This window comes from Trachemys scripta, chromosome 3, assembly GCF_013100865.1.
Source record: "Trachemys scripta elegans isolate TJP31775 chromosome 3, CAS_Tse_1.0, whole genome shotgun sequence".
NCBI lineage: Eukaryota > Metazoa > Chordata > Testudines > Emydidae > Trachemys > Trachemys scripta.
In genome coordinates, this window is record NC_048300.1 from 164,634,196 (window position 1) to 164,653,753 (window position 19,558).

Genomic DNA, 19,558 nt, shown 5'->3' on the forward strand with positions numbered 1-19,558 from the left:
CACCACTGAGAACAGCCTAGCTCCATCATTTGGAACCTCCCCCCCCTTTCAGGAAGTTGAAAGCTGCTATCAAATCCCCCCTCACTCTTCCCTTCTGCAGACTAAATAAACCCAGTTCCTTCAGCCTCTGCTCATAAGTCATGTGCCTCAGCCCCCTAATCCAGTGGTTCTTAAACTGGGATGCAAGCACCCCCTGCGGGTGTGAGATGCCCTTTCTGGGGGTGCGAGACATGCCAATTTTTTTTACAAGGTAAATCATCAAAAACACAAATTAAGCACAGACACAAGTACAACTACTTCGTTTAATCAAACCTATGTATTTTTTAACATTATACATTTTTAACGATTACTGTAATATACAAACAATATAATATACAAACAAAACATATATTTTCAAGTTTTTAAGCTAATTGTAGGGGTGCGAGAACAAATCTTAAGCTAATTGTAGGGGTGCGAGAACATATTTTGAGAATCAAAGGAGTGAAGGCTGCAGTAAAGGTTAAGAACCACTGCCCTAATCATTTTTGTTGCCCTTTGCTGGGCTCTTTCCAATTTGTCCACTTTCTGTAGTGGGGGCCCCAAAAACTGGATGCAATACTCCAGGTGTGGCCTCACCAGTGCCAAATAGAGGGGAATAATCACTTCCCTCGATCTGCTAGCAATGCTCCTACTAATGCAGCCCAATATGTCATTAGCCTTCTTGGCAACAAGGGCACTGTTGACTCATATCTAGCTTCTTGTCCACTGTAATCCCCAGGTCCTTTTCTGCAGAACTGCCGCTTAGCCAGTTGGTCCCTGCCTGTAGCAGTGCATGGGATTCTTCCATCTTAAGTGCAGGACTCTGCACTTGTCCTTGTTGAACCTCATCAGATTTCTTTTGACCCAATCCTCCAATTTGTGTCCCTACCCTCCAGCATATCTACCTCTCCCCCCACCTTAGTGTCATCCGCAAACTTGCTGAGGGTGCAATCCATCCCATCATCCAGATCATTAATGAAGATGTTGAACAAAACTGGCCCCAGGATCCCAGGGGCACTCCGCTTGATACCGGCTGGCAAGTAGTTATTGAGCCGTTGATCACTACCCATTGAGCATGATGAACTAGCCAGCTTTCTATTCACCTTATTGTCAATTCATCCAATCCAAGAATACTGTGGGAGATCGTAACAAAAGCTTTGCTAAAGTCAAGATATATCATGTCCACTGCTTTCCCCATATCCACAGAGCCAGTTATCTCATTATATAAGGCAATCAGGTTGGTCAGGCATGACTTGACCTTGGTGAATTCATGTTGACAGTTCCTGATCACCTTCCTCTCCTCCAAGTGCTTCAAAATGGATTCCTTGAGGACCTGCTCCAGGATTTTTCCAGGGACTGAGGTGAGGCTGACTGGTCTGTAGTTCCCTGGATTCTCCTTCTTCCCTTTTTTAAAGATGGGCACTATATTTGCCTTTTTCCCATCGTCCAGGACCTCCCCTGATCACCATGAGTTTTCAAAGATAATGGCCAATGACTCTGCAATCACATCAGCCAATTCCCTCAGCAGCCTCGGATGCAGCGCATCCGGCCCCATGGACTTGTGCATGTCCAGCTTTTCTAAATAGTCCTTAACCTGTTCTTTCACCACTGAGGACTGCTTACCTCCTCCCCATACTGTGCTGCTCAGTACTGCAGTCTGGAAGCTGACCTTGTCTGTGAAGACTGAGGCAAAAAACAAACAAACATTGAGTACTTCAGCTTTTTCCACAACATCTGTCACTAGGTTGCCTCCCCCATTCAGTAAGGGTCCCACACTTTCCCTGACCACCTTCTTGTTGCTAACATACCTGTAGAAACCCTTCTTGTTACCCTTCACATCTCTTGCTTGCTGCGACTCCAGTTGTGCTTTGGCCTTCCTGAGTATAACTCCTGCATGCTCAAGCAATATTTTTATACTCCTCCCTAGTCATCTGTCCAAATTTCCACTTCTTGAAAGCTTCCCTTTTGTGTTTAAGCTCACCTAAGATTTCTCTGTTAAGTCAAGCTGGTCGCCTGCCATATTTGCATTTCTTTCTGCACATCGGGATGGTTTGTTCTTGTGCCCTCAATAAGGCTTCTTTAAAATACAGCCAGCTTTCCTAGACTCCTTTCCCCCTCATCTTATCCTCCCTAGGGATCCTGCCCATCAGTTCCCTGAGGGAGTCAATGTCTGCTTTTCTGAAGTCCACGGTCCATATTCTGCTGCTCTCCTTTCTTCCTTTTGTCAGGGCAGGAACTATTAGTGATATAAAACTACCAAAGCATGTGATCAGAAGCTACATACTGTAAATACTAACCTCTTCTAAACCCTTAGTAATTTTGTGCAAAAGTCCAAAACAAGTTACTAATGGAAATAATCTCCAATCTTATAGCTAAGATTAGTTGATTGTAAGTAATTGCTGTGTCTCAGTTTCATGTTTTGATTGTCAACTCCTAGTGAGCAACAAGACTGAATTACCACTCCAGTTTTAATCATACAGTAGGGAAGGATGTCAGTGCAGAAGATGGTCTGAGGCTTGCAACATGGAGATCAAGGGCCTGATTCACCACTGCTATGCACCTGAGGTACTTATTTACACTTCATTATGTATTATTATGGTAATGCCTAGAGACCAATGGAGAATGGTGCTACAGTGCACTAGGTGCTGTACAAGCAGAGTTATAGACAGTTCTTTGGAGGCCTAACTTCACATGAGTAAGTTGACATAAGTAAGACCTTATTTCTGACAGAGATGGTGAATGGAAGACTAAGTTGTAAATAAGGGCTTAAGTAGTTGGCTGATGTCAGTCTAGCTAAGATAAGCAGGAACACTCTGGACAAAATGGACAAATAAACGTTGATTGCGTAGGCTCATCTGCTGCTGGTTGTTTTTCCTTGAAAAACATGGTGATCGGCAACTGTCGCTGCTGTCTCTTCAGCTGCTCAAACATTTCTTGATACGGTCTCAAATCGTCCGTAACACTGCGCGTGATTTTGAGGCTTCGTTCCATAGAGAGAGTCAACGAGAAACTGCTGAACTTGAATTAATATGCAGACTAGACACCGTGCCTTTTCAGTCTTCACTGAAGTCTTATCATGCACCTGGCTCATCACCTTAGCAGTTATTGGACCACTTGATGCCACGGCTTGATGAATTTCTCTCTCTTGAATCTTGATAGCACGGATGCTAGATTCATTGCGGCCATATTTATGTGCCACATTGGAGACCGACATACCGTCTCTTAATAAGTCCAACACAGCCAGTTTTTCCTCCAGAGTTGGAACAGATCGCTATTTCTTCGGTTGAGCACCAGATGAAGTAGTTGGCTTGCGTTTAGAGGCCATGTTGTATGAAAAATATGTACAGTATCTTTAAACACTAGAATCACACTCAGCATGGTGAGATGCTCACACTATGAGAGGCACGCGGGAACTGAGACCGACAAAGGGAACAGCAGATTCACGTCTCCCATCTCACGCTCACTCCGGGGCATACGCTCATTGATTGGAATGGTGGGTGGAATCGCCCACACTATTTTCAGGTATCTTGTTATTTTTCTTTTTTTTTGCCAAGCGTGTATAGTTGAATTCGCATAAGTTAAAAGCACGTATGATACGACTCACCTGTACCTGAATGAGAAATTCCAGAGATAAACTGAGTTTTTGGGAACCAAGTGAAAAAGGGTCTCAGGGGAGCCCAATATCTTTGCCCTGAAGAACTTAGACTTTAAAAAGACAAGAGAGAGACGCAGGGTGGGAGAAAGAGATATTGGAACATAACTCCCCTTTGCTTCGCAGGTTACTCGGGAGCAGGCAACACTCACATGTGATGTGTGCCACAAGACTTATTGTTGTCGACAATAAAGGAGATCTTGACTATCACCGTGATGTTGGATAGGTGGGAACTTCTATCTACCCCTGTGCTCCAGCCCTTCTATTTATAAGGAAATTAATTTTGGTGACATCTCTATCTGGCTGGGCCATGTACACACACACACACACACACACACAGAGTTGTTTACAATAGTGAATAAAACTTAACAAAATTACATTTACACCAGCACATGTTATCCCACCCTTAGTGTGCATGCCTCTTAATTTCAGAGTTCTAGATGTTTGTGTGCGTGCATTTGAAGACCCTGAACCTGGAGACAGCACTCTGTTGGTCAAGTAAAATAGTCCAGACAAGTCAACAAGGAGCAGAGTGATTCTAACTTGGCATCTCCAGGCTGCACGACCCCTGTGAAGATGTGAGTTGTTATAACAGGGGTCAGTACCTCTGGAACCTGGTTAGACAATAAGACCACTTCTTCTCTTCTCAGACTCAGGAAAAGCACTTAAAGTCTCTTCTCTATTCCCCTTGCCCTGAAAGCACTTTCCCAAACAAAAACAACATTTTGATTACTCACCCTACATAAGAACATAAGAACAGCCGTACCGGGTCAGACCAAAGGTCCATCTAGTCCAGTATCCTGTCTACTGACAGTGGCCAATGCCAGGTGCCCCAGAGGGAGTGGATCAACAGGCAATGAGCAAGTGATCTCTCTCCTGCCATCCATCTCCATCCTCTGACAAACAGAGGCTATGGACACCATTCCTTACCCATCCTGGCTAATAGCCATTAATGGACTTAACCACCATGAATTTATCCAGTTCTCTTTTAAACACTGTTATAGTCCTAGCCTTCACAACCTCCTCAGGTAAGGAGTTCCACAAGTTGACTGTGCGCTGCGTGAAGAAGAACTTCTTTGTATTTGTTTTAAACCTGCTGCCTATTAATTTCATTTGTTGACCCCTAGTTCTTGTATTATGGGAATAAGTAAATAACTTTTCCTTATCCACTTTCTCCACATCACTCATGATTTTATATACCTCTATCATATCCCCCCTTAGTCTCCTCTTTTCCAAGCTGAAGAGTCCTAACCTCTTTAATCTCTCCTCATATGGGACCCCTTCCAAACCCCTAATCATTTTAGTTGCCCTTTTCTGAACCTTTTCTAGTGCCAGTATATCTTTTTTGAGATGAGGAGACCACATCTGTATACAGTATTCGAGATGTGGGCATACCATTGATTTATATAAGGGCAATAATATATTCTCAGTCTTATTCTCTATCCCCTTTTTAATGATCCCTAACATCCTGTTTTCTTTTTTGACCGCCTCTGCACACTGCGCGGACATCTTCAGAGAACTATCCATGATGACTCCAAGATCTTTTTCCTGACTTGTTGTAGCTAAATTAGCCCCCATCATATTGTATGTATAGTTGGGGTTATTTTTTCCTATGTGCATTACTTTACATTTATCCACATTAAATTTCATTTGCCATTTTGTTGCCCAATCACTTAGTTTTGTGAGATATTTTTGAAGTTCATCACAATCTGCTTTGGTCTTAACTATCTTGAGCAGTTTAGTATCATCTGCAAGCTTTGCCACCTCACTGTTTACCCCTTTCTCCAGATCATTTATAAATAAGTTGAATAGGATTGGTCTGAGGACTGACCCTTGGGGAACACCAGTAGTTACCCCTCTCCATTCTGAGAATTTACCATTAATTCCTACCCTTTGTTCCCGGTCTTTTAACCAGTTCTCAATCCATGAAAGGACCTTCCCTTTTATCCCATGACAACTTACTTTATATAAGAGCCTTTGGTGAGGGACCTTGTCAAAGGCTTTCTGGAAATCTAAGTACACTATGTCCACTGGATCCCCCTTGTCCACATGTTTGTTGACCCCTTCAAAGAACTCTAATAGATTAGCAAGACACGATTTCCCTTTACAGAAACCATGTTCACTATTGCTCAACAGTTTATGTTTTTCTATGTGTCTGACAATTTTATTCTTAACTATTGTTTTGACTAATTTGCCCGGTACCGACATTAGACTTACCGGTCTGTAATTGCCGGGATCACCTCTAGAGCCCTTTTTAAATATTGGCGTTACATTAGCTAACTTCCAGTCATTGGGTAGAGAAGCCGATTTAAAGGACAGGTTACAAACATTAGTTAATAGTTTCGCAACTTCACATTTGAGTTCTTTCAGAACTCTTGGGTAAATGCCATCTGGTCCCGGTGACTTGTTAATGTTAAGTTTATCAACTAATTCCAAAACCTCCTCTAGTGACACTTCAGTCTGTGACAGTTCCTCAGATTTGTCACCTACAAAAGCCGGCTTAGGTTTGGGAATCTCCCTAACATCCTCAACCGTGAAGACTGAAGCAAAGAATCCATTTAGTTTCTCCGCAATGACTTTATCGTCTTTAAGAACTCCTTTTGTATCTCGATCATCAAGGGGCCCCACTGGTTGTTTAGCAGGCTTCCTGCTTCTGATATACTTAAAAAACATTTTGTTATTACCTTTGGAGTTTTTGGCTAGCCATTCTTCAAACTCCTCTTTGGCTTTTCTTATTACACTCTTGCACTTAATTTGGCAGCGTTTATGCTCCTTTCTATTTGCCTCACTAGGATTTGACTTCCACTTTTTAAAGGAAGTCTTTTTATCACTCACTGCTTCTTTTACATGGTTGTTAAGCCACGGTGGCTCTTTTTTAGTTCTTTTACTGTGTTTCTTAATTTGGGGTATACATTGAAGTTGAGCCTCTATTATGGTGTCTTTAAAAAGTGCCCATGCAGCTTGCAGGGATTTCACTTTAGTCACTGTACCTTTTAACTTCTGTTTAACTAACCCCCTCATTTTTGCATAGTTCCCCCTTTTGAAATTAAATGCCACAGTGTTGGGCTGTTGAGATGGTCTTCCCACCACAGGGATGTTGAATGCTATTGTGTTATGGTCACTATTTCCAAGCGGTCCTGTTATAGTTACCTCTTGGATCAGCTCCTGCGCTCCACTCAGGACTAAATCTAGAGTTGCCTCTCCCCTTGTGGGTTCCCGTACCAGCTGCTCCATGAAGCAGTCATTTAAAGTATCGAGAAATTTTATCTCTGCATTTCATCCTGAAGTGAAATGTTCCCAGTCAATATGGGGATAATTGAAATCCCCCACTATTATTGGGTTCTTCATTTTGATAGCCTCTCTAATTTCCCTTAGCATTTCATCATCACTATCACTGTCCTGGTCAGGTGGTCTATAATAGATCCCTAATGTTATATTCTTATTAGAGCATGAAATTTCTATCCATAGAGATTCTATGGAACATGTGGATTCACTTAAGATTTTTACTTCATTTGATTCTACATTTTCTTTCACATATAGTGCCATTCCCTCCCCCCCGCACGACCTGTTCTGTCCTTCCGATATATTTTGTACCCCGGAATGATTGTGTCCCATTGATTGCTCTTAGTCCACCAGGTTTCTGTGATGCCTATTATATCAATATCCTCCTTTATCACGAGGCACTCTAGTTTACCCATCTTATTATTTAGACTTCTAGCATTTGTGTACAAGCACTTTAAAAACTTGTCATAGTTTATTTGTCTGCCCTTTTCTGATGTGTTAGATTCTTTTTTATGTGAATGTTTATCATCTGATCTGGCCCCTACTTTATCCTCTTCCATCCTCTGCTCCTGACTATAATCTGGAGATTCTCTATCATTAGACTCTCCCTAAGAGAAGTCTCTGTCCGATCCATATGCTCCTCTGCAGCAGTCGGCTTTCCCCCATCTCCTAGTTTAAAAACTGCTCTACAACCTTTTTAATCCAGCAGTCTGGTTCCACTTTGGTTTAGGTGGAGCCCATCTCTCCTGAATAGGCTCCCCCCATCCCAAAAGTTTCCCCAGTTCCTAATGAATGTAAACTCCTCCTCTCTACACCATTGTCTCATCCACACATTGAGACTCTGAAGCTCTGCCTGCCTACCTGGCCCTGCGCGTGGAACTGGGAGCATTTCTGAGAATGCCACCATAGAGGTCCTGGATTTCAGTCTTTTCCCTAGCAGCCTAAATTTGGCCTCCAGGACATCTCTCCTACCCTTCCCTATATCATTGGTACCTACATGTACCACGACCACCGGCTCCTCCCCAGCACTACACATAAGTCTGTCTAGATGTGTCAAGGCTGTATCCCCACTTTGAACTTTAGGGTACAATGTGGGGGCCTGCATGAAGACTTCTAAGCTTAACTACCAGCTTAGCTCTGGTCCGCTGCCGCCATCTCAAAGCTAATTCCCTTCCCTGGGAAGCCTTGAGAAACCTTTCACCAATTCCCTGGTGAAAACAGATCCAAACCCTTGGATCTTAAAACAAGGAGAAATTAACCACCCCTCTCCTTCCTCCCACCAACTCCTGGTGAATACAGATCCAACCCCCTTGGATCTAAAAAACAAGGAAAAATCAATCAGGTTCTTAAAAAGAAGGCTTTTAATTAAAGAAAAAGGTAAAAATCATCTCTGTAAAATCAGTATGGAAAATAACTTTACAGGGTAATCAAACGTAAAGAGCTCAGAGGACTCCCCTCTAGTCTTAGGTTCAAAGTACAGTAAAAGGTACATTTACAAGTTGAGAAAACAAAGTAAAACTAAGACGCCTTGCCTGGCTATTTACTTACAAGTTTGAAATAGGAGAGACTTGTTTAGAAAGATGTGGAGAACCTGGATTGATGTCTGGTCCCTTTCAGTCCCAAGAGCAAATGAAAACCCAAACAAAGAGCACAAACAAAAGCCTCCCCCCCGCCCAAGATTTGAAAGTATCTTGTCCCCTTATTGGTCCTTTGGGTCAGATGCCAGCCAGGTTACCTGAGCTTCTTAACACTTTACAGGGAAAAGGATTTTGGAGTCTCTGGCCAGGAGGGATTTTATAGTACTGTACACAGGACAGCTGTTACACCCTTCCCTTTATAGTTATGACAAGATGCCTCGAGAGATCCGCAACCTTCGCACCAGGCAGGCAAGTCACCATGCGGTTCTCCCGGTTATCACAAACCCAGATATCTACGTTTCTAATGATCGAATCTCCCATTACTAACACCTGCCTTTTCCTAGCAACTGGAGTTCCCTCCCTCGGAGTGGCAACCTCAGTGCGAGAGGTAACCCCAGCACCATCTGGAAGGAGGGTCCCAACTATGGGAAGGTTTCCCTCTGCTCCCGTTGACTGCTCTGCTTCCCTGGGCCTTTCATCCTCCTCAACAGCACAGGGGCTGTCTGATCGAAGGTGGGACAATTCTACAGTGTCCCGGAAAGCCTCATCAACATACCTCTCTGTCTCCCTTAGCTCCTCCAGTTCTGCTACCCTGGCCTCCAAAGTCCGTACATGGTCTCTGAGGGCCAGGAGCTCCTTGCACTGAATGCACACATATGCCACCCACCCACAGGGCAGGTGATTATACATGCTGCACTCAGTGCAATAAACTGGATAGTCCCCACTCTGCAGCTGGGTTTCTGCCTGCATTGTCTCCTAGTTACTGAAAGGGTTGTTTAAGCAAAAGGTTTTGAATGTAGCTTGGTTTATAGGGTTTAAGGGGAATAAACGGACCCCCGCTCCCTTCCCAACTCCCTTGCGAAACTCCCTGTTAGCAGCCCCTGTTCGCAAAAGCTCCCTGGTCGCTTGTGCGCTGCTTTATAAAGCCCTGGCCTGTGTGAATTCCCCACCCAATGATCAAGGCTCAGCCACTTACCAGAGGCTTCTAGCTTTCAGACCGTCCTTTGAAGCTCACAGCTTCCAACTGCCAGCCACAGCACACAGTCCTTCAAACAAACAGACTGACAAACACAAGCTCAGCACACAGCAAGTAACCCCCAAACACAAACAAACACACACTACAGACATCACTTACCCCAAGGGTGCTGTATTGCTCCTCCTTCACCTGGAGAATTCCCTTGCGAAACTCCCTGTTAGCAGCCCCTGTCTTCACTCATGGCAGGCTCTGTTAGGCCATTGCTGTGACCGGAGCTTTTGCCCTGGTTCCAATGAAGCCCAGCAATAGCCTCTTTGGCTCCACGTTAGTGATGGTAATATAGTATTTTATTTGCCTGAGATAGAATTTTGGGTTTTGTTTGCCCAATTGATTTTTGATATTCTTGTATCCCCATTAACATATGTGAACAAGAAACAAAGACACTATGTTGCTTCTGCCTAGCAAGATGGGGGTTTTAGTACAATGCAAAAAAATAAGAAATAGGGCTGTCAATTAATCGCAGTTAACTCAGATTAACCCAAAAAAATTAATCATGATTAAAAAAATTAATTGTGATTAATCGCAGTTTTAATCACACTATTAAACAATAATAGTATACCAATATTTTTGGATGTCTTTCCACATTTTCAAATATATTGATTTAATTTACAACAGAATACAAAGTGTACAGTGCTCACTTTATATTATTGTTTTTGAATACAAATATTAGCACTGTAAAAAAGATAAAAGAATTAGTATTTTTCAATTCACCTCATACAAGCACTGTAGTACAATCTCTTTAATATGAAAGGGCTAATTTACAAATGTAGATTTTTTTGTTACATAAATGCACTCAGAAACAAAACAATGTAAAACTTTTGAGCCTACAAATCCACTCAGTCCTACTTCTTGTTCAACCAATCACTAAGACAAACAAGTTTGTTTACATATATGGTAGATAATGCTGCCAGCTTCTTATTTACAACATCACCTGAAAGTGAGAACAAGCGTTCACATGGCACTTTTGCAGCCAGTGTTGCAAGGTATTTACGTGCCCGATATGCTAAACCAGGGGTTGGCAACGTTCGGCAAGCGGCTTGCCAAGGTAAGCACCCTGGCGGGCCGGGCCAGTTTATTTACCTGCTGATGTGGCAGGTTTGGCTGATCGCGGTCCCCACTCACCGCGGTTTGCCGTCCCGGGCCAATGGGGGCAGCGGGAAGCGGTACGGGCGAGGGATTCCCTTTCATGCTTCGGCCATCATTCCACAAGACATGCTTCCATGCTAATGACGCTCATTAAAAAATAATTAATTATAAATATAAATATAAAATTATAAAAAATAAAATAAAAATTAATTAATTAAATTTGTGACTCAACTCATTGGGGGAGAATTGTATGTCTCCTGCTCTGTGTTTTACCCACATTTTGCCATATATTTCATGTTATAGCAGTCTCGGATGATGATCTAGCACATGTTTGTTTTAAGAACACTGTCACTGCAGATTTGACAAAATGCAAAGAAGGTAAAAATGTGAGATTTCTAAAGGTACCAATGTGAGCACTCGACCCAAGGTTTAAGAATCTGAAGTGCCGTCCAAAATCTGAGAGAGATCAGATGTGGAATATGCTGTCAGAAATATTAAAAGAGCAACAGTATGATGTAGAAACTACAGAATTACCAAAAAAGAAAATCAGCCTTCTGTTGGTGGCATCTGACTCAGATGATGAAAATGAACATGCGTCAGTCTGCACTGTTTTGGATCGTTATCGAGCAGAATCCATCATCAGCATGGAAGCATGTCTTCTGGAATCAGGGCCTATTCCAGGTACAGGGACAAATCTGGGATGAGATTGAAAAGGAGATGGGGGAGGTACTGGGGGACGTCAAGGGCAAGGAATATCAGAAAAAAAGGAATGGTATTACAAGGGATATGCACTGGGATGGCATACTGGGTAAAATGGGAAAATGATCTCCTCCAACATATTAAGGCTTTGGAGGGGATGGTGGACCAACAGAGGATTATAAACAGAGAAATCCATATTAATTGCCCCTACAATTACAATTCTGAGATTAGTTTCATAGTAGAGATGGTATACTTTGTAGTTGCAAAGAGCTCTTTCAGAATTAGTCCATAGGTTATAGTCCAATGTTCATATCCAGGGTGATCCAGACGGGACAGGAGGTCTCAGTCTTACAACTCAAGCTTCCCCTGCATAAAGGATCAAGCAGATCTGAAATAAAAAAGATCAGGACCCAAGGGTTTTTTATTCAGTTCCAGGCCTTCTCTTGACAGCTCGGAATCCTTAGGCGAACAGTAGGCAATCATCAAGATTTTGAAGTAGACCTATTTCCTAAGCATCACCGGTAATTAGCTACACAGATTAACATAAGGCAATTTCCTGTTTTCCACCATTTGTGGGTGATTTTCTATATACTTCAAAGAGAAATCAATACAGTGATATCACTATATTTACAGTTCATTTAAATGTTAAGATCTCCTTTTGATCTCTGAATTAGCAGAATACAACATAGACAGAAACTGTTTGATTACATTATCAACCTTTAATAATATATATGTAAACACACACAAAAACAAACATTATCTACCAATATGTCCCTAAAGGTTGAATTTAGGTAATTTATCCTGCAGGATGCCTAACCCTTTCTGGCCATGTGTCACAACATTATAAGCCGACAGTCCACAGTCAGAACCCCTGCGAGGGAGGCTATACCACGGGAGCTCCAGGATGTGGGCACAATAGCTCAGGAGAGTGGTTGGGGAGAGAACCAGGCTCTGCAAATTGTAGTACAGGCGGAAATTCACCCCTTGACCCTTAAGGGCCGTGATGCATTGCTAAATTGTCTGGGAAAGGTACCCCGGGATGATTGGGACCTGTTTATGCTATGGCTTGTGGAAGTGGGCAGAGAGATGGAGGGTTTAACTCGTGAGGACCAGGTGGCCATATGGCACAGTCTGTTGGGATGGGGCACATTGGGCATTGATGTGGCAGGGTTGGAGAATATGTTTCTTATCCCAGAGCAGGGGGCAAAACAGTTGTTCAGGGAATACTCTTGTACTCTGGGGATGAATAAGAAGAGGAGAATCCCTGGAGAAATGGGGTGGAATATACTCAATTGCATACAGGCATGGGCACGGTGTTGGATGATCCCCTGGATGACCCATGGGTGATACCTGGGGGGCGGGAGGGGAGGATAGGACCTGGCATGGGTGTGGAGTTGCTGAAGAAATGGCTGGAGCTGAGTAATCAGCAGTTTCTGGGACACTTATGGCTGCAGCATCCTGAGCTTGCTCCCAACGAACTGTCTCGGGTTTTGGAACAAGTGGATGTATGGAGGCAAATGCATGAGAAGAGGGGAGCCAATCCATGTTATTACCCCTGGGGACCAGTAGTGGGTGGAAAGGAATGGATCAGCTCGGAGGGAAGGGTCTAGAGGAAGGTGCCATGGTTTCAGGGGTGGGGGGTAGAAAAAGATGAGTGGACAGCAATAGAATAGGACAGTGGTTCTCAAACTTTTTTTGTGTGTGGACCTCTTGAAAATGGCTGAGAGTCTTGGCAGACCACTTAATGATCTTTCCAAATGTTGTTTGTACCCGTAGCTAAGTATTGTAAAGTGCTTTGAATAAAAACACTATATAAAAAAAACCTTAATGATAATTAACGGTTTTTTTTGTTCTACAAATAAAAGCACACAACTCATATTTTAATATCAGTAGTCTTACCTTTCTAATGCGATGGATGTGCCCTCTCTCCCCTGCCGCAGCAGCCCCCAGGCTGGGGCTGGGAAGGACGGGGGGGTGTGTGTGTCTCTCTCTCCTTCCCCTGCCCTGGCAGCCCCCGAGCTGGGGCTGGGAAGGAGGGCCATCTCTCCCCAGCAGCCGCAGACCTGGAGCTGGGGAAAGTCACCTCTTTCTCTGGCCACTGCAGCCCTGTATGTCCCAAATTCCCCTTACCCCTTCTTCTCACCCCACTGCCCCCTCAAACCTATCCCCTATTCCCCCCAAGGCCACCACCTCACCTTACATCTGCGTCTATAATGAAAACTAGCAGGCTTACTCTGTCTTGTTGGCTTCGTTGTCTGCTGCTGCTGCTGCCTTTCTGCCGCCATCAGCTTCAGCCAGCCACCAACTGCTCCATTCCCTCTCATTCTTTTCACTCCTCCAACCTCTCATTCTTTTCTTACTTGTCAGCTTATGACCTCTCCGTCCACTCCTTTCTCAATCGCTTTCAACTATCTTAACCATCTGCCTTTTACACTGTCCTGTCAGCGGCCAAATCTTTTCTGTGCATGCTCGTACGTTCTCAGTACCAACATCCCAAACATTACCTCATTCTTGGAGTATGCCAACATTTTCACACATGCTCACTGCTGTGGTTTACCTCAGAGTTATGATTAGCTTATTTGACCTCACCCTGCTTGGCTTTCTGCAAACTCCCTTTACACATTTTTCTACTGCACATGCTCAGCATCTGACCTACTTTTGAAGCTTACCTGACTTTTCCCCCTACTTTTGTACTGCACATGCTCAGAAATTTCATGTGACCTGGAGACTTGTTTACTACCCTTGTGACCGTTACCTGTCAATCATTGTAATTTACCACTTTTATGACCTTTAGCTTACATTCTACTGCACATGCTCTAGACCTGCAGCTTCCAATGATGGCGTGACTCATGCTTCAAAATGGAAGTTAGGGACACAATATGGAATCTGAGGAATTTCTCCAATATTGCTAACAGTGGTTCCCGTAGGCTCAGATGACAGCTTACATAGGTCATGTCATTTGTCAGCCTGTGTGCCAACAATGCTCTTGTACAGAGTTAGGTCAGTCACCATAGCACTGACTGTCACACATCACATAGGGAGTGGTATTATAAGGCTATTCTGTCTGAAGGAAATGAGAGGGATATCAGTCACCCTAGCACAGGGTTCGGCAACCTTTCAGAAGTGGTGTGCCAAGTCTTCATTTATTCACTCTAATTTAAGGTTTCGCGTGCCAGTAATACATTTTAACGTTTTTAGAAGATCTCTTTCTATAAGACTATAATATATAACTAAACTATTGTTGTATGTAAAGTAAATAAGATTTTTAAAAATGTTTAAGAAACTTCATTTAAAATTAAATTAAAATGCAGAGCCCCTGGAGTGGTGGGCCAGGACCCAGGCAGTGTGAGTGCCACTGAAAATCAGCTTGCGTGCCGCCTTTGCACGTGTGCCATAGGTTGCCTACCCCTGCCCTAGCAGCTTTACAACTACAGAACACTGTATTAACATTACCTAATACTCCCTACATCCTGAACAGCAGGTTAGAATTGTTCTTCCCATTGGACAGATGAGGAAACTTGAGTCACACAGAGATAAATAGGTCACCCACAGCCAAAGAGCAAGTCATTAGCAGAACCAAAATTAGGACTCAAGAATGTGTGACTTCCAGTCCAGACCAAATCACTAGATTATGCTGCCCTGCATATCCCCAAGGAGTCAGCCCTAGCACTGATTTGTGCTCAGAAATATGCTATTGTCATGATTCAAACATGACAGTGCCGTATTAGTAGTGCCACATCTGGCTGATGCACATGTTTTGTTCTTTGTGGTGTATGTAGCTGTGTTTTAGGGGTACATACCCATATATATGTGATGTATGACAACAAGTAAACCAGCACGTTTCTCCTATGAGGTGGTGCAGTACCTTAGGAAAGGGTGCAGGCAATGGAAACCAGGAATTTTATGATGATTAATGGCACAAGACATGTATAGGTGGTACGTAAATACAGCTCTAAGTTATGGCAGCCTGCCTGGGCTACCCTATTAGCAATGGTGCCATGGAGAATGCCCCTTTCTGGGCTTGCTGGGGAAGAGGTGTATAAGCTACCCAAAGGAATTCTCCCATGGTCAGTCCTGGTGTTTATATTGCCCTGTATTAGGCTGCTGCAACAGCATACAGAGGCTGTAGCAGGATGGCAAATTCCACTTCCCAGGTGTACATTAGGATATTGAGGACCAGATTTGGACCTTGGACGCAGAGACTCTAGCTGTGGGGTCACTGCAGTACAGTAGATTCTGCTTATTAGGAACTCCTCAGTTTTTTGCCAGCAAAAAGGTGCTATTACCTGGCAGTTGCTAATGTAACCCGTCTGCCAGTTGGAATTGGCAGCAACAAGGGCCGGGTTCAATATCTAGGGGGTTCCTTGTCAACAATACAACACAAAACTGGCTCGTGCCCCCACCCAGTAACCTGGAACAATTACACACTACCCCTGGGTATCTTTAAAAGCACAGTCTGAGTGTTAGAAAAGAAACTTTTAATAAAAGGAGTGACGTAACCTGGCATTAATTTGGGAAAATACCACAAGTAAGATTCATAAACACATAACCATGAGCAAAATACTCCCTCAGAGTATGTTGGGCAGTGTCCTTGTGCCTCAGGTTCTTAAGTCCAGCACCCAAAAGTTCCTTTAATGTGCCCGTCCCTTCTCTGCACCCACTCACAGTTGTTGTCCTTGGTTAAGGCTGACCCAGAGTTAAGAGGTGCATCTGCAGAGTTCACCTCCCACCCTGGCTGGGGAGGGTAGGGGCAAGAAGGCATCTTGCTTGCACTGCTGTGCAGGCCCTCACTCATCACTCTATTCTACCGGCCGCTGGCTGTTCCACTGACTACCCTGCTGTGACAATGCGGTTCTGGCGGAACCCAACTGAGAGCGCCAACTCAGGACAAATTGCTAAAACAGGGCAGTTACAGCCCAAGGCTGGGGTTTTTCCACCTCTAAGGCAAACCAAACCAGCCAGACTAGGAGGACTTCGGTCTCATCCCACTGGCTAACTGCAAGTCTCACAAGCAATCTCCTTAGACACTCCAGTTTCCCAGTATTACCACCAGCGCCACATGTTATGGGGACAAATGGTTATGAAAACCAATACCCCAGTAAAAGAAAAAGGTTCTCCTGATCCCAAAGGACCAAGCCCCAGACCTAGGTCAATATACAAATCAGATCTTACCCACAAATCACGCTGTTGCCAATCCTTTAGAATCTAAAATCTAAAGGTTTATTCATAAAAGGAAAAAGATAGAGATGAAAGTTAGAATTGGTTAAATGGAATCAATTACATACAGTAATGGCAAAGTTCTTGGTTCAGGCTTGCAGCAGTGAAGGAATAAACTGCAGGTTCAATCAAGTCTCTGGAATACATCCCCAGCTGGGATGGGTCATTCAGTCCTTTGTTCAGAGCTTCAGTTTGTAGCAAAGTTCCTCCAGAGGTAAGAAGCAGGATTGAAGACAAGATGGAGATGAGGCATCAGCCTTATATAGTCTTTTCCAGGTGTAAGAACACCTCTTTGTTCTTATTGTGGAAAATTACAGCAAAATGGAGTCTGGAGTCACATGGGCCAGTCCCTGCATACTTTGCTGAGTTACAAGGCGTATCTGCCTTCTCTCAATGGGTCCATTGTATAGCTGATGGTCCTTAATGGGCCATCAAGCAGGCTAGGCAGAGCTAATCTCAGCTTGTCTGGGATGTCACCCAGAAGCATAGCATAAGTTTGCCATACAGACAGTATAGAGCCAATATTAATAACTTCAACTACAAAACTGATACACACATATAGACAGCATAATCATAACCAGTAAACCATAACCTTGTCCTAGCCACCCCATTTGACCCCCTTTATACAAGATTTGCGTGCCACTACAGGACCTTGGTTGCAACAATGATCTATACGGTCCCACTTTATGTCAATAACGTCACACCTGCCAGGATGTCTTCAGGTCCCACTACTTAACACAGCTCTCACTGACTTCAGCTGTTAATGAGGGAGCCTCACTGCTAATACATACTAGGCAGTCTCTTGCATCAGAGACACTGTCACAAAGCAGGTCAAATGCTTAGACCTAGTTATCAGTGATTTCAGCTCTGTGGTGTGTCAGAAGACTCTCAACTGAGTTTTAGTCAGCTCTTTTATTAAATAGTGGTAACAGGAAGGGTCAAATGGTCTCTTGGACCCATAGGCAACACCCACACCACCAGATACAACTATCTCCCCACCCTCTCTCCAGTCACTTGGCTTTGGCACCCATGTCCCCTGCCTAGTGAGTGCCGCTTAGTTGAGGGTGAGTCCTTCAATCAGAGTATGCTAAGCACAGTTATGATGCCCTTGATTCACACAAGGATAACAACCCTTTATTACCCCTGCCACAATAACAAAGAGACAGGTGAACCAACATCAGCCAAAAATGATCATCTGAGCAAAGCAGTCCCATCATGCTGAGCACTTAGGCAGGTTGGATGTGCCCATGCAAACAAGATCAGCTCCTGAAGTCCTCTTCCCCAGCATATCACTAGATGTCAGCGGAGAGCTCATTCAGGCCCTGCTTACACTAATAAAGCAGTCAGGGAAGGAAGAGCTGGGATGTGCCTGCCTGCAGCCAGGGCAGCAGTGGTGGGGTAGAGGGCTGAAGCCCACATGAGGGAGCTTTCTATAGGCAGTAGGAGCACTGGGGTCCATGGGGCTGCACCTTGCTCTTCAGGAGTCAGGGCTCAGCACATCCCAGCACTCCCTTTCCTGCCTGCAGTCTTGAGGCAGGGCACAGCCTGGAGAAGGCATGGAGAGGTAAAGTGCAGCTCTGATATGTGGGCTGCATTCCCTTTGCCAGCTACTGTGCTGCCCACAGCCTTCCCTCCCACCTCACAGCCCCTTACCTCCTGATGCAGTCCCTGGGCACAGGTTTGTGATGCTGCAGCCCTGGAAGGAAGCAATGGAACAGGCTGAGCACTGGCCGCAGGCAGGTCTTCCCTGGCTGCAGCCCTGAAACATGTCCTAGCGCTTCCTTCCTTGGCTTCAACCCTGCAAACCTGCCTTCAAAGAATATTGCTAATAAGCTGCGTGTTAATACCAGGAAGGACAATTATGATCTAGTCTGACCTCCTGCACATTGCAAGCCAGAGAACTTCATCCACCCACTCCCATAATAGACCCCTAACCTATGGTTGAATTAATGAAGTCCTCAAATCATATTTTAAAGATTTCAGTTACAGAGAATCCACCATGAACACTAGCTTAACCTGCAAGTGACCTGTGCAACATGTCTCAGAGGAAGGAGAAAGCCCCCCAGGATCTCTGCCAATATGACCCAGGGCAAAATTCCTTCCCAACCCCAAATATGGCAATCAGTCAGACCCAGAGCATGTGGGCAAGACCCAACAGCCAGACATCTGAGAAAGAATTCTCTGTTGTAACTCAGTGCCCTCCCCACCTAGTGTCCCATCACCAGCCTTTGGAGATATTTGCTGCTAGCAGTTGCAGATTCACTACATGCCGTTTTAGGCAGTCTCATCATACCACCCTGTCCATAAACTTATCAAGCTCAGTCTTGAAGCCGGTTAGCTTTTTGTCCCCACTGCTCTCCTTGAGAGGTTGTTCCAGAATTTCATTCCTCTGATGGTTGAAAACCTTCACCTAATTTCAAGACGACCTTGTAAACCAGAGTAATAGAAATGAGATGAAATTTAATAGTGAAAAGTCCAAGGTCATACATTTAGGGACTAACTGCAAGAATTTTTGCTATAAGCTGGTGACTTATCAGTTGGAAGTGACCGACGAGGAGAAAGACCTGATTGATTACACGAGGATTATGAGCTGTCAATCCAGGATGCGAGACAGCTGGGCTCAGTACCCCCTCTGCCTTATGTGGAGAATGATTTTGAACATGGACTCCCACGCCTTAGGAAAGTGCCCTAATCATTGGGCTATGGGGTCTTCTGGAACCAGTCTCTCTCCTGTTGGAGGCTGGGGATGGCTGTCAAAAGGAAAGGAGGTAAGGCGAAGACATTTGCATGCTTAACTGCACTTTTATATTTTATACTCGTTGGTAAGTAACAGTTTATCACAAACAAAAGTATATTGTCTGTTCTTCTGGCAAGGTCCCCATGTTCTTGAGCTTGTGATAGGTGTATGTGCAATGGGGAATCAGACAGCAT